The sequence below is a fragment of the Podarcis tiliguerta genome, assembly GCF_965153285.1.
Source record: "Podarcis tiliguerta genome assembly, chromosome: 5".
Taxonomy (NCBI): Eukaryota; Metazoa; Chordata; class Lepidosauria; order Squamata; family Lacertidae; genus Podarcis; species Podarcis tiliguerta.
In genome coordinates this window covers 90,450,136-90,473,929 of record NC_139538.1, presented here as the reverse complement: position 1 = coordinate 90,473,929, position 23,794 = coordinate 90,450,136, and the positions used below count along the sequence as shown (strand labels likewise).

The window sequence follows — 23,794 nt, the reverse complement described above, 5'->3', positions numbered from 1 at the left end:
GCCTCGACGAGCTGTGGCAGGCAATAATATCTCCGTTCTTGCTCGGGCCGGGTCTCAGCCTCATCCCCGGCCACAGGCGGGGCAGGAGCCAGGCGGACACAACCTTTTCCTTTCCGTTTCTCGGAGGCAGGAGGGGAAGGGGGCCAAGGCAGCCCGAAGCAGGGACAAGACTCTCCTGCTCTCCTCCCGCTCGCGCGGTATGGGCGGTCGCAGGTGGCACCGGATCAGAGGGTCCCTGGCTTGGGGGCGCTCCTCTCGGACATCCCTTTCCCGCAGGCACGTCTGGGCCCTGCTGGCCCCGGAAGGCAACCCCAACTGCCCCCCCCCCCCACGGCCTTTTGGGCGAGGCAGCAGCTTGTCTTGTCTTTGAGCTGCCTTAGGAGCGATGCCCTCGGGGGGCGCCGCGTTGTAAGGCAGGTGGGTGGGCAGGAGAGAGCCGGGGAAAAGAAACTGCGGCAACCGAGGGGGCTCTTGGCCGAGCTCGTGGGACTCGCGGGTGCCCCGGGGCTTTTCAAGCGAGGCCCAGCCGAGCGTCGAGCCGGCCACCGGGCGCTCGACGCCCGCTTCGTTCTCTGCCCCGAGGGCTGCCCAAGCGACGGGAGACCGAAAGTCTTTCATGCCCCTTCCGCCGACCCCCTCCCCCTCCCCCGCAGCCGGTTCCGCGTCCCGCTCCGGAGTTTCAGCGCCAAACTTCCTTTTTAATTAGATCTTCCCAAGTCCAGTCAACAAATGAACCTTTTCTTTTCCTCCATTCATCATCGCCCTGCAGCGGCGCAGGCAGATCTCAGGGTAATTAAGGACATTTATCGTGGTGGTAAAACAGTTTAGCAGCCCTTGTTATATTGGGAAGGTCACTTTGATGGATTTACACGGGGTGGGGGGAAACTGGGCAGGAGGGGGGGTGTGCTCATCCCCCCTCCTCCGCGCCTCCGAGCCGCGAGCATTGATCAGAAACGTGTGCCGAGAGCACGGAAAGGTCATCGCGGGGGAAGGAGAAAGGCGCCCAGGCCCCGGGCTGGGGGTACCGAGAAGCCAGGCTCCGGCCTGGGGGGGGGGGCTGTCCTGCGCGCCCTGCACCCCAAGGTGCTCAGAGGGTGGGAGACCTGGCGGAGAGGGAAGGCCTCTCTTCCCAAACTGGCCAATTAATTAATTAATTAATTAAAACCCGTGCCTTCAACGCCTGTAACATTTCCGACGGGAAAAGACGAGAGCACCCGTCGCGCGTTCGCCCTTTGTCCTGTCTTGGCTGCACTTATTTGGAGCGCCGCGTAAAGAAACGATTCTCTTTCTTCCTCGAGGCCGCCATCATTTCCCGAGAGCGCAGAGACAGCCAATATGATGAGGACTGTTTACTGGCGAGAAGAGCACAGCCAGGCGGGTCATTTTGCCCCAGAAGAACCACCAGACGCTTTCAGTTCTGCTTGAACTCCCCCCCCCCCCAACACACACTTTGCAAAAGGCAGGGACATTTCCACTGGTGAAATCAGAAGTCACAACAGAAAGACAAGCAGCTTTTACACCAACAGCACGATGACCAGGTTTTGGTTAAAGAGCATGGCTTGCACCCTATGGCACGCGGGGGCTGCCCCGTTTTTATTCTCGCCACTCACTCGGGGTAGCTTCAACCGGAGGAGCGCCCGGTTGCAACGCGGAGCTGAGCCTGTCAGTTCTTTGGTACAACTCACGTGCTGCAATTATGTCTTAGAATCATAGAATTGGAGAGCTGGGTGGGACCCTGAGGGTCATCTAGCCCAACCCCCTTCAGCGCAGGAATCTCAGCTAAAGCACCCATGGCAGAGGGCCATCCAATCTCTGCGTAAAAATCTCCAAGGAAGGAGAGTCCACAGGCCCCCGAGGGAATCCGCTCCTCTGTCGAACAGCTCGAAGTATCTGCAGCTGAGAGAAGGGCATAGCCTTGCTTTCTTTATCCCTGACTTTCAGTCCCTTTTAGGAGTCATTGTGCTGAGTTATAATAGACTGGTAGCTCCTCGGGGGCAGGGACCATTTTTTGGGCACTTTGAAAATCTCCAGGCACAGTGATGTAACCATGATTGCTGGGCCAGATCCAACATTTACGGTTAAACAACGTTTCAATCCTGAGAGTCTTTCCTCAGGGAAAACGAATCTGGAACGAAGCGAATGAAAGAACAGCAGGCTGCTGCTGCTGCTGTCCAGCACCGGTCCTAATCGCAAACCTGAATATTATTGTTCTTCCATTGGCTTTGCTGCTAATTCACTTCCCCCGAGGAAGGAATTTCGTGTTGGAAACGCGTCGGGAATTGGCAGCAAGAAAAATTAAGCTGCGTCCGTTTGGTTTCTGCTTGCCTCATGGTTCCACACTCCCCCCTTTCGTAAATATGCAAGCTATAGGCAGTCTCTAAATAGGCTGGGTTGGAAAGGACTTCTTGCTCTTGTCCGTTTGGGGAGGATCGAGTCCCTTTGAAAAGCAGCACCGTCCCGGGTCACCACAGGCAAACCTCTGCGCGTGCAAGGAGTTAAACTTTTCGGGGGTACTTTTCCATTCTGGAGAGGGGAGGATTGCCCACCTCGCTGAGTCCCAGACACTTTGTGGCTCAAGATAGAGAATGAGGTCTGGCTACTGGAGTTTTTTTTAATTGCTCGCAGGTTCTTATAAAACTCTCAGCAGTGGCAAAACCAGCTGATTCTCCTCGTCCCCACTTTTTTTGCCCCCGTGAATTAGGGCACAGGCCTTTGCTCCGGACATAACCAAGCGGTATATATATATATATATATATATATATATATATATATATATATATATATATATATTTGGCACACAACGAGATGAGCTCCATGTTGTTTGGGTTTCTCCCACTTCCTGAAATGACGCGAGCAGAGATTGTTTTCACGATAAAGGTTAAAAATTATTTAAATTGCTAATCAAGCCCCAGTCAAAGAGACATTAATTCTCCCCAACAAATGGAATGGGGGGTAGGTGGGAGGGAAAGAGGCTATGGAGCTGATCTTGCCCTCTATCAATACATTGTCAGCTCTTCATCCTGGAAGATTTAAAAGCTCAGGGGATTTTCAGGTTAGGCTAGTAATGAGCTTAATTGAGGTTAATGCTTCCTGCACATCTCCTTGATTATTAAATTAATATTATCACACGCATGAATCATAATTAGAAGTTTAAATAATGCTCCGGGAAATCCTCCGAGGACCTATTAAAACGGGGGTATCCCCCCCCTTCTCGCTGGTTTCCCGGGGAAAGAGGCGCGCACTGGCAGCTGGGCTTGCGGGATCCAGGGGTGCTGCGCTCGGGGATGGGGGCCTGGGAACCTCGCGCGCGCGCAGATGAAACTCTTCCCCGCCAGCCCACCCTCGCGGACCCTGCTAGTGCCTGCTTCTCCCATGACGTCTCGGCTCAGCTCCTCTTACGTGGTTGATCACCCCTGTACCAGAGTCAACCAGAATCCTGCTTAACGTCACCCCTCCTCTGTTGATCGGACCTCACACCTGATCTCTCCAGTCCCCGGAGCTGAAACAGACTATTAATATAAACGTTGTTGCCATGCACTGATGCCGTCGGAATGATTTCGTCCCCTGCCCTCTGGCTTCTGTAGGATCCCCTCCCCTCGTAACTCAGCTCGACCCGGGTAGATCTCTCGGAGAGGCCAGACTGGCTCTCCGAAATCTGTCTGCGTTGGGGCGCAGGGATCCTTGGAAGACGCCTCTGCGCCAGCGCCTTCCCCCAAGCAGCAGCGGCTCGCCTCGGCCCGGTGGAGTCCTCGGGGGGCTCAGCTCGGAGTCTGCTCTGACTCTGCATAACGCCCCCCCTCCCCGAATCTGAACAAACCCAAAGCCCCCCAAGGGCCTCGGTAGCGAATCTGCGCGTTTTGCCTTTCCAAACGAAACCAAAACAGGAGTTGTGCGGTTAGAGGTGCGCCAGCCCCGCTTGGTTGCTGGAGTTACTTCCTCTCCAAGGCCCAGATCCTAAACTCAAAGGGAGCCCGCAAACAGAAGCCCCGCCAGCCGGGCGAAGTGGCCGGCTGAGCCCGAGGGGAGGCGCCGCGCAGCCGGGAGCCCCGAGCTGACTCCCGTGAGCGCTTGCCCGGCAGCCGGCAGCCGCGCAGGGGACGGCGAGAGCCGCTGCCTGGCTGCCGCCTCCCCTCGGGGAGCGAGAGGGAGGTTCCCCCTCTTCTTGCTTTAAATAAAACCGGGCCGATCTCGAAATAAAACAAAAGAGGCCAAAATTAGCCGCCGGGACCATTCGTAACGCTCGCCTTTTGTCAGGGAGCGAGCGCGCGAGGAGAATCAGATGGCTTTTCACTGCCACAACTATCTCTTTTCTCCCCCTCTATTTATTTTCCTCACGGTTGCTGCAACATATTGAAGGGGGAGAAAAAGGAAACATTAAGATCAACCGGGAGCTCTGCCGACGGTTTAACGATTTCAAATGAGCGTTGACTTGGGTGAAAATGTGACAATTACCCATCAGGATGGCAGATGATGGTTAAAATTACCAGGAATCAATATTCTCACCGGGTGTCCCAGCCTGATAAGAGAGACCAAGACAATGTTGACTATTAAAGTCGACAGCTTGAGATATTACACTATTAGTTATGCTATTTTTAATAATCTATAATATTTGGGCTATAATTAATTAATTATACGGGTCAGATAATATCTGGGGCTGGAATTAGGTCTGAAAGGTCTATTAAGGTTGGTAATGAGAAAGGAGAAATCTAATCTAAGGACGAGGAGCCGTGAAGGAACAAATAGACAACCGACTTCAGCTAGACAGAGCGGGAGAGATGGGGTGGCGCAGACCCGGAGCGCGCGGCTGCCTGCGCCCAAAAGCCTCCTGCGCCCGCCGGGGACGCCGCAGCTCCGGCTGCTTTTGCCTAAAAAGTGCTCAGGGTCCTCCTGTGAAAAGGGACAACATTCTGCTTAAAGAAACATTAAAACATTTTTTTTAAAAAAAATGCAAAACAACCCCCCATGCCTTGGTAGGTGTCTCACTAAAACGAGGAGGGGCAGCGACTGGGGTAGAAGGAGTATTTTGGACGATCAGGGCACCCAGAGGTTCCCCAGTAGCCTGCTGGGGGCCCTTTTCCTTTCAGAACATCAAAGATGCCTAATATTCTTGCACTGCAAAGAAGATGGACATTTCACAAGCCCATTCAAAAACAAACAGGCTAGAAGGGCGCATTCCCACAGGGGTTCTTTTTTTTTGGACACGTGTCTGTGCGCGCGCGCTCACACTGAAAGACACCGTCACGTGACAGCCTCTGGACCGGACCCCGCTCGCCGGATGTTTATCCACTCTTCACCGGATTCTAATAAATTTTCTATATTCTTGTCTTGGATACTGCAGTTCCAACCTTTGTACAGTGAATTTATTAAAATACATATTAATAAAGATTGGACTTAATACAACTGGCTTTCTTCAAGGTTGTTAGGTGAGGGGTTTTAAAATCACCTCATAAATAGGCCAGCCAAATTATTTGTGTTTTGCTTCTACACCCATGACTTTTCTATAGATGCAACCCCCCCAAAATTATTTTATCTGCAGTTTTGGAAAATCTCACGTTAAACTGTATCAGTATAATTTAAGTCTTTTGGTTCCTGAGTATCTCTAGGTTTGCTAACCATTGCTATTATTTTACATAGATTCTGAAAGCAGAGAGGACACTCCTATCCAAAAGGAGGGTTACTTATCATATATATTCTGCCATTATGTACTCCATCACTTTGAAACAAGGCAATAAATATCTCAAAATTTTCAGCCAGGCGAACTAGAGTTTTGCTACTTAAAAAAAAAAATCCATAGATAAATAGATATATATTTAGGAAACAGTCAAAATATATGCTATCTAATACATTTGATTTATTTTTTCATGGTTTTCTTACTTTGTTTTTTTATCTAAAGCCTGGATACACATTTTCTTAATTCCCATTGTTATACGTACCATGAATGGCTAGCAAGGGGAGTTTGTGAAATCTTGGAAACCTTTGTCCTCACCAACATGAGAGCTTATGTTGTGCTGCGTGTGAACCTGTCCTTTTTGTGACTTTATAATGGGTGGCCCTTTGGCACTCCAGTTGTTGCTGAACTACAACTCCCATCATCCTTTGCCATTGGCCACACTCGCTGATCCAATTCAGTAACATCAGAAGGGCCAAAGGTCTTGTTCTGGAAGAACATTTGGGCAATTGGCAGAAGTTCATTTTTATTATGCGCTGGACAACTTGAATTTTATACAAGCTGCTTCCTGTCCATAACCACCTATTCCCACCCAATACAAGGAAACAAAACCTACTGTGTGTAAAGACTTAAACTTTGAACCTCTCATTTTTCAGTTTAGGGGAATTAGTCACCACCACTGTTTAACACATAAAATCATGCTATCTTTTCCAATAAAACCACGAGAAAAATAGTACAATAAAACATGTTGTTCTACTCACACATAAATAATATTTTCATTTGATGAAACAAAAGGGAAAGGAATAATGAAACAAGGCACAGGAAAACAGGCATTTTGCTGTTAACAGAAATGAAACAAGGGAAAGGGAGAAATGGCCACTTTTTGTTGAAGCATTGGCTTCATTTATTTAAAGGTGCCATTTGAGAAAAATAGCGGCATGTTCAACCTTTTCACATTGCAGTGATTATCTAACTTTTCATCTTAAATTAGTGCTGTGCCAAAAAGCCTTGCATTTTATTTTCTCCAGCAATTAATGCCAAAATAAATTGCATATGAAATTACCATGCTGAGATTCTCATGGGTGGGATGCAGGGTTTTTAAAAATTGCACTTAGCTTACTTTGTGAGCGCCCTTTCTTTCGTTCTGCAAATCGTCTTTTCAGCACCCTGCAGTCCACATGGGGTGCAAGTGCTTTCTGCAAACACTATAACATCCTAACCTGCGTTCTCCTGCAAGCCTCATGTGTGCCTGGCAGCTGTTCATTATTATTTTAAGTCAAACCTTTTAATGAAGAAATTCTAAAATGCTCTGAGAATGAGACAGAAACATTGAAGCCTCTTTGCAGGGGGAAGAAAAGTTGTGACAAATTGGAGGGTGGGTTTCAGCACAGCCCTGTTTCAAACAGTTTTTCTTCTTTGGGTGCTGTGTGTGCTTTGGGTCATGTCTTCTGGCACCCAGAAGAACGAAGATCAGGATCCACAGATTCTTAATAATAATAATCATAGTAATAATTTATTATTTAGACCCCGCCCATCTGGCTGGGCTTCCCCAGCCACTGTGGGCAGCTTCCAAAAAAATATTAAAATACTGTAATACATCAAACATTAAAAGCTTCCCTCAACAGGGCTGCCTTCAGATGTCTTCTAAAAGTCTGGTAGTTGTTGTTCTCTTTGACATCTGGTGGGAGGGCGTTCCACAGGGAGGGCGCCACTACTGAGAAGGCCCTCTGCCTGGTTCCCTGTAACTTGGCTTCTTGCAGTGAGGGAACCGCCAGAAGGCCCTCAGTGCTGGACCTCAGTATCCGGGTAGAATGATGGGGGTGGAGACGCTCCTTCAGATATACTGGACCGAGGCCGTTTAGGGCTTTAAAGGTCAGCACCAACACTTTGAATTGTGCTTGGAAACGTGCAAAGAGGGCACGGCTTTACACATAAGAGCATGCATGCTCTCCCGTGCACTCTCAAACAGATAATTGACACTGTCAGTTTTGACAAGACTGACCATGTGTTGAGCAAGATGGACTGGGATCAGTCACCCCAGAACATGTGATGGATGTTGTCAAAACTGGCAATACCTGGTTGGAGGAATCCAGCAAGGAAACTTGCTTATCTGGAGCAGTTTTCAAATATCATTCATAGAGCTTATTATTGACCATAGCTTCCTCTTGGACCAGCTCTAAGGAATGGGAATTGGGCGCAGTGTGTTACAGTAGTTTCCACTGTACCTCTGGGACAGAGTCCAGAAAGTAGCATTGGGAGGGTGTCTTTCAGCCCCTACTTTATGGGGTGCACAGAACACTCTCTTATTGCCAGTGCTATATACCACAAATGACTGTGTCCTAGAACAGATGGGAGTGAGCAGAGGGATGGTGCCCAGGACCCGGTTTTATTGTAGCTGAACCAATATGGAACAGTGACCACAGCGCCATCAAATTCAATGTATCTCTAAATGAACAATTACAATGAATACCAAAATCCACCACAGTCACATCTAAGTGTGCTGGGTTCTGCCCAACATTGTAACTAGTCACAGTTGCAGGCCTGGGCAGTCCCCCTTCTCCAAGGGTTATCCATCTTAGATGGTTGTTTTGTAGGGCTCAACCCTGACTGAAAACAGAAGGAAGCCATCATCACACAAAGCAGATTCCAAGAAATCAGAGCCAGATTCTGGCAGGTTCATTAGGCCAGGACAAGTGTGAGAGAGGTAAAGTACAGAAAGTATTGATCTGATGTGTAGAGATCTTTCCTGTTCTATTTAATTCAAGAGTGTTCTGGAAGGTTTCTTTCCATGTGGAAGAAGCAGGCAGAAGGTTTCTGATGTTTGGGTTATTCCTTCTGGGAAGCTGAGCACAGCTGGTTCAAACTGGTTCTGTTATCCTTTCTGTCAAGGTTATGCTGACTTTAATAGTCAGGCCAGGACGAGCTTGGGTCTCTCACTTTCTCTTTCTATCTCTTTGTTCTGGTGTGGTGTTCTGTTGGACCTCACAAAATCACTGTTTACATTCCTTTGAGGGAAGAGACAACTTTTGGTTCTTGGCTTTATGCTTCGTGTTTGTCTTTTTCCCAGTCTCTGAATTTGAAAGTGAAGTTGGGGGCAGATGCATTTTCAGTTATCCTAAGAGGATGCCCTTCCCCCAGTAAGAACCCAAAAATATATATCTAAGACTCACCTCTTTACCCACACTTTTCAACAGGTAAGATAGTTTGCTTTGGGGGACATACCTTTCTTGCTGAATTTATGGTTGTTCTTTCTAGTTTGGAACAATTTTATTTGTTCTATCATCGTAATGGTTTTGTTTTTATACTTGCATATTTTGCAGTTGTAACCTGTCCTGAGACCTTGGATGAACACACACAATACTTTATTCTAGTATCAATGGAGGATGAGTACTTGGGTCCCTCCCCATGCAGTCCTCACACTGTCTAGATCAGAGGTAGGCAACCTAAGGCCTGGGGGCCGGATGCGGCCCAATCGCCTTCTCAATCTGGCCCGCGGATGGTCCAGGAATCAGTGTGTTTTTACATGAGTAGAACATGTCCTTTTATCTAAAATGCATCTCTGGGTTCTTTGTGGGGCCTGCCTGGTGTTTCCCCATGAGTAGAATGTGTCATTTTATTTAAAATGCACCTCTGGGTTATTTGTGGGGCATAGGAATTCATTCATTCCCCCCCCAAATATAGTCCCGCCCACCACATGGTCTGAGGGATGGTGGACCGGCCACAGCTGAAAAAGGTTGCTGACCCCTTGTCTAGATCTATCACATACTCTTTGCCCCCGAGAAACTGGTTTCATTCCAAAAACAATAATGTTTATTGCAGGTTGAGTCTGCATTAAGCAGAGCTAGCAAGGCCAGGGTGAATCCACATTTTCCCATTGACGTTGGGTGATAGGGCAACTCTTGCTTCTTCATTCACCTGGGGCATGTGCAGGGAGAAAAAGGCATGGATAACATAAGCATGGGGCAGCTTTTCAAATGGGTATCAAGTACCCATGCTCACCCTTGCAGATGGCAGGATCTAGAACAGTGGGAGATTTGCGGTCTACAGGACTTTGTGTACAGTCCTTTGCAGAGGCTGTATTCACCCACCTAGATCATGTGACTATGTCTGAAAACACAACAGGGCTAAAGCCATAAGTATGAGTTCGTTAATAGCATAAAAAACAGAACTTTTTGTTTCTAATTAATAATATACCCGTATATAGAGAGGTAAAAAGAAAGCACTTCTCTTAACCCCAAAATGAACTTTATTTAAAGGAACAGAATGAATTAACATTCGTAGTTTTTAATAGGATATTCATAGTAATACAATTTATATGCATTTTTGTTCTACATTTCCATTGCACTTCCCATAATTTCATCTGGCAAAGCAGAACGTTTGATTACTTAAACTGCCGAACCTGTTAAAGTAGGAGAGTGAAAACTTACACGTGCATTTAAGAGTGCTGAACAATCTTTCACCAGCTGAATTTGATATGGGTAATGTTAAAAGCTTTTAATGAAGTGTCTCTGTATTTGGAAAAGGGACACTCAAACCACCAATAATGAGCTCGTACGGTGCAATAGGAGACTTTGGTGATATAAAGGCCTTGTTGCTGACAAAATGCACGAAGTGTTGCAATGCATCTTCAAAAACATCAGAATCCAGCAATCGAATACCCAGTAATTCTTCAATGCTCGTCATCTTTCTCTGCCTGGATTATATGCTATACAAAAACCACCAGAATAAGCCCAAAACCGATTTCTTAGAATCTCCCTGCTGTCCCTGTTGTATAACTATCCCCCCCACCTTCTAAAATAGGTTTCTTGTCATCAGCTTCATAAAAAAAGTTCCCCTCTGCCTTAAATGATTCTCAATTGAGTCCTCATTGGGATTGACAGTATATTCTGTATTATTTTTATTTATTTTTATTTTTTATTATTAATTAAAAAGGATTTTTAATACACATATATTACAAATATACACGCATACAAACATACATTTCATACAATCCTTAAAAGTGTTCAAACATACCTACACTCAATCCCACAGATAATTCCTTTTCCCATCACCATCCACCACCCCTCACCCCACCTTTGTGTTAGACTTCCAATCTACTCAATTGCAATTTCTTTCCACTTCTATTGCTTTCTTTCGCACACCTTTAACCTAATTTCATACTTCTTATTCTTATTCTTATACAGTGGTACCTCGCAAGACGAATGCCTCGCAAGACGAAAGAGTTTTTCATTTTTTGAGTTGCTTCGCAAGACGAATTTCCCTATGGGCTTGCTTCGCAAGACGAAAACGTCTTGCGCCTTTTTTTTAAACCGTCAATGCATTCCTATGGGAAACCATCAATGCATTTCCTATGGGAAACCGTCAATGCATTCCTATGGGAAACCGTCAATACACAGTGGTGCTTTGCAAGACGAAAAAACTCGCAGAACAAATTAATTTCGTCTTGCGAGGCACCACTGTATAAGACAGTATATTCTGTTTTAAAAAGTGCTTCTATTTCATCGTAAATTTCTTTCAATGCAAAAAATGGCAGGGACTCTTTCAGAATACCTTGTATTCAATCCTACTCAGAGTAGACCCTTTACAATTAAGAAACACTGGCAACTTAGGCCCATTAATTTTAATGAGCAGGGCTAGCCTAACGTCACAAACTGAGCCCGCTGCATCTGGTACTTCTGCTATGGGACAGCTCTATAAATTAAGTAGGCAGATAAATACGGGGAAAGCGAAATGTCAGAGAAAGATCTGAAATATTTTCCTTGAAGCTTGACTTTGCTTTATTCTGGATTGTTTTAATTAATGTGTTGTAAGCAGCTTTGAGATCCCCCCCTTTAAAATATAAAGCGGAATAGAAATAATAATAATAATAATAATAATAATAATAATAATAGCAGCACATCATCCTGTCTTCACAGTGGCTGATCAGATGCCTGTAGGAAGCCTGCAAATTGGTCATGAGCAATACTTTGCCCATCTGTGATTTTGAGCATTGGATACAACCCATCATTGCCTGTCCGTCACATGTTACATGGAACCTGTCAGGCTTCAGGGAATCCAATCCCCCTCCCTAACGGGTGACTGCCAGAAATAGGAAAACAAGACTTTCTTACCAAGGTATTTTATTCAATATTCACAGAGAGATGTAGGCTGTTGCCTATTGGATAATGGCGTTGCTCTGAATAAGTCCCACCCCCTCCATCTCTCCTCTCATACGTCATCCCCACATCGGCTGATCTGAGCTTTCGGCCTCTGAGCTTTCTGTTCTCCTACTCTCAATGCCCGCCGGGACCCAGGAGAGAGAGGGGGGGGTCTGACATGCTTTCTAAAGACACTGAGTCTGTCAGCTGTCTCTCCCCTAGTGCTTCTGCCTCCTCCTGCTCCTCTCCCAATATTTCCCAGCTTCTCCCCACTGCAGCCTGCGAACTGTGACCTTCTGCAAACCACTGTTCTAAATCTATGCTGTCGTCTTCTTCTCTGGGTCTCCACCATTCCTCCTCAGCCCAGTCCCTGACTTAACCATGGCTATTCTTTCATCAGAATGCCAAGAAAAAACTCAGAAGCAGTTAATGGCTGTAGTACCAATAGACAGTAATCACTGCAATGTCATGGGAATCCACTCAGTGTTTTTCGCGTCCCATTTCCAGAGCCTAGAGTAGCTCCACTCCAGGTTTTACAAAACAAGTTGCAAGGTGCACAGCATCTCCTGCTGAACAAAATCCATTGCTTGCCCCAGCATGCCTTGGAAGGAAGGAAGCTAAATCCCTACCTCAGAGTAAGCCAACTTGGTGAAGCGTACTTCTGAATAGACGTGCATGAGATAGTTTGTATGTTATTCAGCATTTTTAAGAAACCCTTCTCCTTAGAAGCATTAAACTTCTTGCATTTAGTTTTCTGCTGTTTCAGATTATTTTATGACGTCAACCCAACGTACCTTCACACTCCCTTGAGCACAAAGATCCTAGAAAGACTTCTGAACAGGGGCATCCCTAGGAGCTGGTTAGGTTGGCCCCTGCCGAGGGCACAGGCTCAGTGGAGCACCAAGATCACACCTCTTCACTCTGGAAGGAAGGCAGCTGGATGGACCGACAGAGGAGGAGGAGAGCAGACCTGACCCTGGTGGCCATGGAGGAAGTCACTGGCGGAGCACAAAAGTACAACCTTTTTCAGTTTCTGGTCCATGGTCTCTCCTGGATTTGGAGGTGCCAAGATATCTCATTGCCAAGGATGCAAAGGGGCCTAGGTACACCTCTGCTTTTGAAGTTTAGATAGAAAAATAAGCTTCTGCTTGAGAAACCCATGGTCCTCATCACTCAGCATAAAGAGTCCCACAAAGTGGGCCAAATGGGCAGAATTGGTCTTAATTAGGTTAAACCTACTAAATGTGCGATTGCTCCACATTTACATCATTAAGAAAACATATGTCTCAGGGAACAATTCATTGTCTGTTGGCCGCCCCTCTCCAAAGTGTTCGGTTATTGTTTTATTAAGGCACCACAATCTCTGATTGATGCTTTCATTCACAAGTTGACCTTGTCATTGTTTCCACAAGTACTCGTAATTGTTACAAAGGAGAACGCTGGGCTTTAATTATCTGTGCTAAAACTCATATGCTCCGGTTACACTCTGCTGATTGTATTGGATACACTGCAATATTTATTTGCCAAAGAAGAAGAAATGGCAACCGCAAGTCAGTCTGAGGGCTCTCACATGGGAAAGTAATGGTGGGTATTACAGGTTCCTAAAATACTGTAATAGCATACAGTAATTCAGGCAACCCCAGTAATCTGTTGATGCTTGGGTTCAGTACAGATTTCTTGCTATTATATCAGGCAGTCTTTTCAGCAGAGAATATATTTGTTAAGGTATAAACATTTAAGTGTAAGAAGAATAGAGTATCAATATTGCTCTGGGCAAGCTACAACACACAAGGATTTCCTGAATGCAGTTTGTTCATTTGTTCATGCAGTAGCTATATTGCATGTCTTCAGTTGTCACAGATACACAGGTACAATCCATCAGGATATTATTTGAGGGGGGGGGGAATGCTCCATTGAAATGAATGGGAGCTGCATCAGAATACTACTTTGTTTTTGTGCATCTCTATTTATTTCAGGATCTTGCCCAGGGGAACTTGCTGCTTAATTTGAATTTCCTATGCAAAATTAAGCCCCAGTGGAATGTTTTTACAAGTAAATGGTAAAGGGACCCCTGACCATTAGGTCCACTCGTGACTGACTCTGGGGTTGTGGCGCTCATCTCGTTTTAATGGCCAAGGGAGCCGGCGTACAGCTTCCGGGTCATGTGGCCAGCATGACTAAGCTGCTTCTGGTGAACCAGAGCAGCGCACGGAAACGCCGTTTACCTTCCCGCCAGAGCGGTACCTATTTATCTACTTCCACTTTGACGTGCTTTCAAACTGCTAGGTTGGCAGGAGCATATAGTACACAGAAGAAGCTGAATCCATTAGCCACCCTGTCCCAGTTTCGTGTCAGCTGCAAATTTGATGGGCAATCCCTCAATACCTTCAACCAAATTATTTATGAAGATGTTGAACAACAACGGGCCCAGGACAGAGCCCTGTAGCACCCTGCTTGTCATTTTTTCCAGAATGGTGAGGAACCATTAATGAGCACTCTTTGGGTTTGGTCAGTCAACTAGCTACAAATCCACCTAACAGTTACCCTGTCCAGCCCACTCTTTACCAGCTTCTCTGAAAGAATATCATGGGGACTTTTTTCAAATGCCTTATTGAAATCAAGATACACTATGTCCACAGCATCCCCCTGATCCACTGAGCTTGTAACTCCATCAAAGAAAGAAATGAGATTCAGCTGGCATGGTTTGTTTTTGAGAAACCCATGCCGGGCCTTAGTAATCGCAGCATCCTTTTTCTAAAGTGCTCACAGACTGACTATTTATCTGTTCTAAGACCTTTCCTGGTATTGATGTCAAGCTCACCAGTCAGTAATTACTTAGGTCTTCCTTTTCCTGTTTTTGAAGATGGGGACAACATTTGCCTGCATCAAGGTTGCAGGAATCCTGCAGGAATCCTGTATTGTAGTATTGGAAGAATGGAATCAGGAAGAATGGAATAAATTTAATGATTATTTAGTTAAATTTGTTAAGTTAAACTAACTGGAAATAGCTTGCAGATACTTAATGGGCTTAGGATTTTATTTATGTTAAGTGATGAATTAATATGTTTAATTCTATAAGGTGAAGATTTAAGGATGTTAATGTTTAAGTTAAATTTCATAGAAATTGGGATTTAGAAAACCGTTAAAAGGACATGCAATGAAATTCAACCAAGGGGAAGCGAGGAAGTCACTTAACAAAGTTAATAACTGTAATTTTTAACAAGGCTATGATTTTTGTTTGTTTCCCTTCTGTGTTTGTTTGTTTATAATATTGTGAAAACCAATAATTTTTTTGGGGGAAAAAAGGAATCCTGCATTGTAGGTGCAACCTCAGAATAATCTCCTGTTGTCCACAGATTGCTAGGGCTAGGAAAAACAAACTAAAAAAAGGAGATAACTTCAGCCCAGGTGGGAGTTTCAGAACCTTCATTGCATCTTAGCCCACCTACTGAAAGGGGTTGTCCTTTGAGCAGAATGAACAAGCTGGTTGCCTAAAGCTACCAGCAGCCTTCAGCATAACCAGGCATCTTGTTTTCACAAGCTAGGAGTCAAGCATCTTTCCACCATCACGGGGTGAGCCTTAAAGAACTGAAGAGGGAGAGCAGCTGGTGGCAGTTTTATATGTGCCACGCTTATAAGGCATGAGAAGAAATTTTCCAAATCACCTTAGGGTGGATGTGTGTTGCAACCGTGTGCCGGAGGCATTAAGCTATTGGGGAGAAATAGTTATTTCTTTGAATTTTAGCTTAATTTTTATTTTAAAGCTATTGGCCACGATGGGGGAAAGCAGCACCTCTATCGATGAACAGAAATAACAACCGCAGAAGAAAAGGCGGCGGGGCTGACAGCTGAAGCAAATAGTCTTCCGGCTGGATTTTATTTACCCAGAAGACACTTTCATTGTGTTCAGTGTGGCTTATTTCCCATTAAACGTTCACAGGATCGCAACCCGAGCCATAAAACACAAGGCAACCTCTCTCTCTCTGATCTTATCAAGTTCTTATCAGAAAACACATACATGTCTAAACTGTGGAGGGAATGAAAGAGAAGGGAAAAGGAAAGACCAACAACTGATGAGAATCATATACTAGTTCTCTACATGGTCTTTATATATATATATATATATACACACACACACACACACACACACACACACACACACACTGGGGGGAGTGCTTTTCCCCCTTGCTTGCTTTGCTTGGCAACTCCCCTTCCCACCTCATTCAAGTACTATGCCCCCTTTTCACCATAGCTGTCAGCTTACAGATTTGAAAATAAGGGACCAGCAGCCTCGGAAATAAGGGATCAGCAGCCAAAATAAGGGATTTTCAGAACACAGCTATGTTCAACTTCTGAGCCCTTCCAATCCAAAGGCAGAAAGCCCAGCCAGCAGCCAAACGAAGCCTCAAGCGGTGGTTCCTACAGTGCAGCAACCCGGCAAAGGGGATGCAGCAAGGAAAACCACTGTCACCTCTCCGCTGGGAAGCGCTGAGCAAAGGCGAGTCCCCAGGCAACGTGGCAGATTTGATCGGCACACGGCATGCAAGCTCCACCCCCCAGTCTGGGTGAGCAACGCAGCCAAGCAACACAGTTGGAGCCTCCCTCCTCCCTGGACAGCAGGGAGGGAGGGAGAGGAGCTGCTTCCTTTGAAACCCGGGAAATTTAAGGGACATCATCAATAAGGGACAGCAGCGGGACACGGCGCTGGGATAAGGGAGTTTCCCGCCAAATAAGGGGTGGTTGATAGCTATGCTTTTCACCGTCCCAAACCCATTTCTGAAGCTGCTTCTCTCTTTTATTCTGCAGTCCCCCCTTGAACCCCCATTTCCTTCCCGTCCCCCTCCTTTTCTGCCACCAACTCCCCCTGCCCACGCGATAACTTTCTGGATCTTTCACCTCCCACATATTGCATCTACCAAGCTTTAATTCTTAAGCCTCTCTCCTGGTGTGCAGTCCCCTTTGTATTCCCATTTTCTTCTTCACCCCATTTTCACATTTGATCCATTCTTCATACGTCCACCAGGTGAAGCAGAGGTAGGTTACCAAACTGGTCCTACACCAGGCAGAACTTAATAGGGGGGCTAAACTTTGCACCCCTAAATAGGGGACACGGGTGGCGCTGTGGGTTAAACCACAGAGCCTAGGACTTGCCGATCAGAAGGTTGACGGCTCAAATCCCCGCGACGGAGTGAGCTCCTGTTGCTCAGTCCCTGCTCCCTCCAACCTAGCAGTTCTAAAGCACGTCAAAGTGCAAATAAATAAATAGGTACCGCTCCGGCAGGAAGGTAAACAGTGTTTCTGTGCGCTGCTCTGGTTCGCCAGAAGGGACTTAGTCATGCTGGCCACATGACCCGGAAGCTGTACGCCGGCTCCCTCGGCCAATAAAGCGAGATGAGCGCCGCAACCCCAGAGTTGGTCACGACTGGACCTAATGGTCAGGGGTCCCTTTACCCTTAAACTTTGTTTGTTTGAATGATCTGACAATCACAAGGAAATGGTTAAATAATATTCCCACACCATTCCAGTGCAAATACCAAAAACTGCTCCATGTGTTGTGGGCAAGCTACAAACCTGTATTATTTACGCTGTATACTTATGGAATGTTCGAAGCATTGATGCTTTTGAATTATGGTGCTGGAGGAGACTCTTGAGAGTCCCATGGACTGCAGGAAGATCAAACCTATTCATTCTGAAGGAAATCAGCCCTGAGTGCTCACTGGAAGGACAGATCCTGAAGCTGAGGCTCTAATACTTTGGCCACCTCATGAGAAGAGAAGACTCCCTGGAAAAGACCCTGATGTTGGGAAAGATGGAGGGCACAAGGAGAAGGGGACGACAGAGGACGAGATGGTTGGGCAGTGTTCTCGAAGCTACCAGCATGAGTTTGACCAAACTGCAGGAGGCAGTGGAAGACAGGAGTGCCTGGCGTGCTCCGGCCAATGGGGTCACAAAGAGTCGGACATGACTAAACGACTAAACAACAACACATGGTGATTGTTTGTTATATTTATTTTCAGAAACTGAAAAATAAAGTTAAGGGGAAATGATAACATCGAACACCCCATGGCTATCATGCTGGCTGTTCCTGTTTGTGGGACCTCACCTCAAATACTGAAGTCCTTCAGGTCAAAAACTGGATTGAGGAACAACATTAGTTTGCAGGCACAGATACCTGCAAGTGAGGGTTGTCTGCTTGTGTAATCGGGTCCTCCCTTAAAGAGGGCACGTGTTGCGGTGGGACCTGGCAACCTAACCCTGTGTTGGTGGGTGGGTACGTTTGGATAGCCACAACACCCGATTGGTAGGTCCCTTGATGCAGGGTTCAATCAGGCCAATGGGACGCAGGCTAAACGGATCAAGGGACCTATATATACCCATGCATGTGACCCAGAGCTTCCTCTTTCGGCGCGTGCATTCGGAACATCCACCCACTTCTCCCTATATTTAGGGCATTTTGCGATTGACCTTGCTATGCCGGCATGTGTCATCTGTCATTGGGACAGGGCACGGCAGGAATTTTCCCCACTTGGCTGATTGGCTGTTGTCATTTGGGTTTCGCCTGCCACGTAGCAAATCGTCACAACTTGTAAGGTTGTGGATAGCCACTGGTTCAGGTGATAGGGATGGAAGAACGCTCTCGCCATCTCTATGTGAAGGGTATTCCGTTAAAGGAATCCAGGGTCTCGATGGTTTGGTCAACCCCTGAGAAGGGGTTGTGCCTGTGCCTGAGTCCAGGGAGACATTTGGGTGGTGGAGATAGCCTGTTCCCAGCTTTCCGCTTACCTAGGTGTTCACCCTAGGCTGACCTATGCTGGTGCCCTGGGCTAGCGCTACCTGCAATGGTGCAGGGAGCAAGTTGAACCAGAGCCTATGCAACCACTTGTGCTGTAGTCAATAAAGTTGTGGCCTAAATTTTGCCAAAAACCAAACCAAAATTTGAGTTTATTTAAGGGGGAGGTTTAAAGGTCTCAACATGCAACTGCAAGCAGAACGAATAAATTTCTATTTTCTGTCATATATACTAACCATATTCTCTTGGAGAATATCGAGTATTAGCAATCTTGGATGCAGTAATGTTGACAGGATCCTACCTTTCCACCTGGAATACACACACACACACACATGCTTTGCAAATCAAACATAATAATAAAAAGGAGCCTTATAATTCTGACAAAAAATGGGTAACATAACCCCCCCCCCAAGTACATAGAGAACTTTCATGTTGATGCCTAAAATGAAACACTTAAGATTACAAGGAATTAAATTACTTTCAACATTTTTTGTAGCAGCAGCCCCCCCTCCTCCCTCCCACTTCGCGCACATTCTTTTCCTGCATATATACACATGGAACTATTGTTAATTAAGACTGTCTCCATTATAGAACTAATTAACAATTAGCATAAACATAATTAGCTAATGCTGACATTTAGCTCATTACATTGTTTAAATAATTTTCAGAAATTGCCCTTAGTGGCATTCTGTCATACTGAAATAATGGCAGCACTTTGTCATGTAAATTAAATGACATTTGTGTTGTTTCCTCTGCAACTCATGCACAGATTGTGTGTGTCTTTTCAAAGCTACACGGGATTCAGAATTTATGGTCATTTTAAAAACTTGCAGCATAACACACCTTTTAAGGTCCTGTTAGATGAACAGCCAGATATGGTCAAAGGTCAAACTCATGACTGCAATAGATGCCTGTCATATATATTTGCTCAGGGATTTCCCGGTTTTTTCAAGTATTGTCCCTGACCCTATTTCATCATTTTGAAATGGTATTTGATCAGTTAATATGATGATTTTAGGATTCTGGAAGCCCCCCTCAATGCCTAAGTGTGTGTGTGCTTTGTCTTGCCAAGCATCCTGTAATCTGTTCTGGGTTTAGATCCAAATAATGATAATGATAATGATAATGGTAATAATAATAATAATAATAATAATAATAATAATAATAATACAGTGGTACCTCAGGTTACACACACTTCAGGTTACGTACGCTTCAGGTTACAGACTCCGCTAACCCAGAAATAGTGCTTCAGGTTAAGAACTTTGCTTCAGGATGAGAACAGAAATCATGCTCCAGCAGCGCGGCAGCAGCAGGAGGCCAGATTAGCTAAAGTGGTGCTTCAGGTTAAGAACAGTTTCAGGTTAAGTACGGACCTCCGGAACGAATTAAGTACTTAACCCAAGGTACCACTGTAGTCTCCTTCTCCTTCCCAGTGGTAGCATGAAGAATCCTGATATTGTGTTTAAATTACTGGTGTTTGTTGCAGCTTGAACCTTAGCTCTCCCCACCACAGACTTAATCATAATTGATTAAGCAGCAGTGCAGGCCTCTATTTATTGAGCCATCTTGTAGTGTGGGAAGAGCCCAGGCATTCAGGGAGTGGCAGATCTGAAGCCCTCAAAATTACCCTCCTGTGGTATGAGCAAAGATAGGTAAAGGTAAAGGTACCCCTGCCCGTATGGGCCAGTCGTGTCCGACTCTAGGGTTGCGTGCTCATCTCGCTCTAGAGGCCGTGAGCCGGCGCCGTCCGAAGACACTTCCGGGTCACGTGGCCAGCGTGACGAAGCTGCTCTGGTGAGCCAGCACCAGCGCAGCACACGGAAACGCCGTTTACCTTCCCGCTATAAAGCGGTACCTATTTATCTACTTGCACTTAAGGGTGCTTTCGAACTGCTAGGTGGGCAGGAGCTGGGACCGAACGACGGGAGCTCACCCCGCCGCGGGGATTCGAACCGCCGACCATTCGATTGGCAAGTCCTAGGCACTGAGGTTTTACCCGCAGCGCCACCCGCGTCCCACATGAGCAAAGATATCCTTTGACATATCCGAACTCACAGCTCCCTCTCAGTATTGCTGAATTCCCCGGGAAGCAGCTAAGCTTTCTCAAATGTGCATGAAACTCATCCATGCATTCTCCCTGCATGGAACTTATGCGCCTCAAAATCAATGTTTTTCTTTGGAGAAAAGTACTTTGTCAGTGCCTCCTTTGCTTTCATATCATCATCGTCCCCTCCTGCATCTGGAAGGGGGATGAAGACTTGTTGTCCAGCACAGAGCAGAAAGAAAGCACTCTTTCTAGTACTGCAGTCTATTTCCATGGCACAGAAACCATTTCCTGTCTCTGCCGCCATTTATCCATGTGGGGCCCTCAGGTTGTTGAGGAGATTTCACCCCTCCCATATCCAAGATTCTGCTGATGTGCTCTGCTGATTCTCCAGAGAGGAGGGGCGGTTTCTGCTCTCTACTTATTCCGCTCCTGCCTCACATCAAAGTGTCACAGAGAGAGAGACTGAGTGTTAGAGAGAGATTGTGTGTATAGATAAGGTTGCTGCTAAGAGCAGCTGCAGACACTCAGTGCAGTTCAGCATTTTTCGTTTACACCTCATTTAGCTCTGTACATAGTTGTGTATTATAGTTGTAGATAGAATAAAGAAGATATTCTACAGAGCTGCTCTCCGAGTCGTTTATGCTCTGCTATACTCTGCTATACTCTGCTGTGCAACGACTGTCTTCTTGTGGAAGTGAATCCGGTGCTCACAACCCTAAGCTGTGAGTCCACAGCACTTTGACCTGTTCCTGTGCAGAAGGTGGTCTCTGGAAGTGCTACCCAGCTCGCCTAGCCCAGTCGGGGCTGAAGTGGATGAGTCCAGTTCGTGGCACTGGCTCAAAGGCGATGCTGACAGTTGTATGGGAATCATGAGCATCAAATGAGGGAGAGGCGGGGACAACAGACCTAGCAGGTCTAGTTCCCTGTTACCAGTCTTATGCACAACAGGAAGAGGAAATAAGAAAACTCACATGCCTACTAACTAAGCAGCAGTTATGAAGGCTTTGCGAGTGAAGTAGGTCTCTGCCAATGTCCAGAAGATCACATACTGCTCTGTGTGAGTTCTTAAATATCTGTTCGCCATTGCAAGATGTAGACCCTACCACGGTTTCTGTGGCTTACTGTTGAGTCCAGGAAAAGCCTTGGGGGGGGGGAATATTGCATCCCTTTGAGTTGGCATGACTGCATGCTATGCTTTTAGGTAAAGGGTAAAGACCATTAGGTCCAGTTGTGACCGACTCTGGGGTTGCGGCGCTCATCTCACTTTATTGGTCGAGGGAGCCGGCGTACAGTGAGCTCCTGTTGCTCGGTCCCTGCTCCTGCCAACCTAGCAGTTCAAAAGCACATCAAAGTGCAAGTAGATAAATAGGTACCACTCCGGCAGGAAGCTAAATGGTGTTTCCGTGTGCTGCTCTGGTTCGCCAGAAGTGGCTTAGTCATGCTGGCCACATGATCCGGAAGCTGTACTCCGGCTCCCTCGGCCAATAAAGCGAGATGAGCGCCGCAACCCCAGAGTCGGCCACGACTGGACCTAATGGTCAGGGGTCCCTTTACCTTTACCTTTACCTTTACAGCTTGCAAAGACCAACATCTCAACAATTTCTCAGGCCATCCACGACAGAAATCCAAAGACACAGAAAGCTGTTAATGCAATTGATCCTGATCCTATTGCAATTGATCCTAATGCTGAATCGTTTTCGAAGGGAGCTGATCTCTCAACCACGGACAACCTTAGTGGCCCACACGCATTGGCTATATCCCCAATACACCAGCGTGAGCTGTTTTACTACCGTGTAAAATTCATACATGAACAACAGAGATTTTCATTGATACGGGTGCCTCAGTAAACGCTATGCCGAAAGAAACTTGAAGCATACACATGCTTGCAAGAAACGTATGTGAAGGTTTATCTGTATGGATCATAGCAGCCACTATCAATACATGTTGTTGTTGTTTAGTCGTTTAGTCGTGTCTGACTCTTTGTGACCCCATGGACCAGAGCATGCCAGGCACTCCTGTCTTCCACTGCCTCCCGCAGTTTAGTCAAACTCATGCTGGTAGCTTCGAGAACACTGTCCAACCATCTCATCCTCTGTCGTCCCCTTCTCCTTGTGCTCTCCATCTTTCCCAAAATCAGGGTCTTCTCCAGGGAGTCTTCTCTTCTCATAAGGTGGCCAAAGTATTGGAGTCTCAGCTTCAGGATCTGTCCTTCCAGTGAGCACTCAGGGCTGATTTCCTTCAGAATGGAGAGGTTTGATCTTCTTGCAGTCCATGGGACTCTCAAGAGTCTCCTCCAGCACCATAATTCAAAAGCATCCATTCTTTGGCGATCAGCCTTCTTTATGGTCCAGCTCTCACTTCCATACATCACTACTGGGAAAACCATAGCTTTTACTATACGGACTTTGTTGGCAAGGTGATGTCTCAATACATAGACTGTTCCAAACACAGCTGCAATTCTAGGATGTTCAGACAATGAGCACTCACACTTTACATTGTGGGTGCCCTTTGCGGGACCGCGTGTGGTGCTAGAGTTTCCAGGGAGCTTACTGGCAACAGGAGTGGCTTGCCTCTCAGTGTTAATTTTTGGAGGTTCATGCCCAGCCTCAGTAATCTAGTTTCTTGCTGGGATGTGGGACCAGCCCCATTTATAAATAGGGGATGGAGTCAACAATAGCCAGGCAGTTGGCTCTGGAGATTCACCCTCCCTTTTGTTTAATGTTTCTTGTTTGCAGGTTAACTTTTTCTTCCTGTTTAGCGGGCGCTGCTACGGTCTTTGACTGGTTGCTGTTGAAGGACCGGGAAGAAATTATCCTGCATTGGCAGGTTTTGTCTTCCCTGTAGCAATTCGCCACAACTTTGCCGGTTATGGCCTTGGGTGGAATCCTTTAGTCTTCCCTATATGGGGGGGGGGCTGAAGTGGTGACTCACCCCCCTGTGGCGGTAATTCTAGGGCCCCCCTCTTAAAGGGGTTATATATATGGGTGTCACTGGCCATACACTGAAAGGTCGTCAGTGAACTACCCTGCGTGTGGGGATATGGTCTTGGCTGCCTGCTACACTTGTGTCTTGCAGAACACCCCCATATCCCGTTTACCCTGATGAGCCCCAGTTCCCCCCGGCTGGGGGGCTGGGAGGGATACACACCCAAG

At 46.4% G+C, this 23,794-nt stretch overlaps 2 long non-coding RNA genes across 2 annotated transcripts in view; both read right to left on the bottom strand.

Annotated features, from left to right (window-relative positions):
- Nucleotides 1-23,794, bottom strand: part of LOC310677781 — a 350,943-nt gene that overhangs the window by 46,858 nt on the left and 280,291 nt on the right. The window lies entirely within an intron of this gene.
- LOC310677135 lies at nucleotides 4,342-6,026 on the bottom strand. The gene is made up of 3 exons (XR_014510952.1): nucleotides 5,934-6,026; nucleotides 5,225-5,345; nucleotides 4,342-4,516 (listed from the first exon to the last, which is right to left on the bottom strand). It is a non-coding gene; the product is annotated as an uncharacterized lncRNA (long non-coding RNA).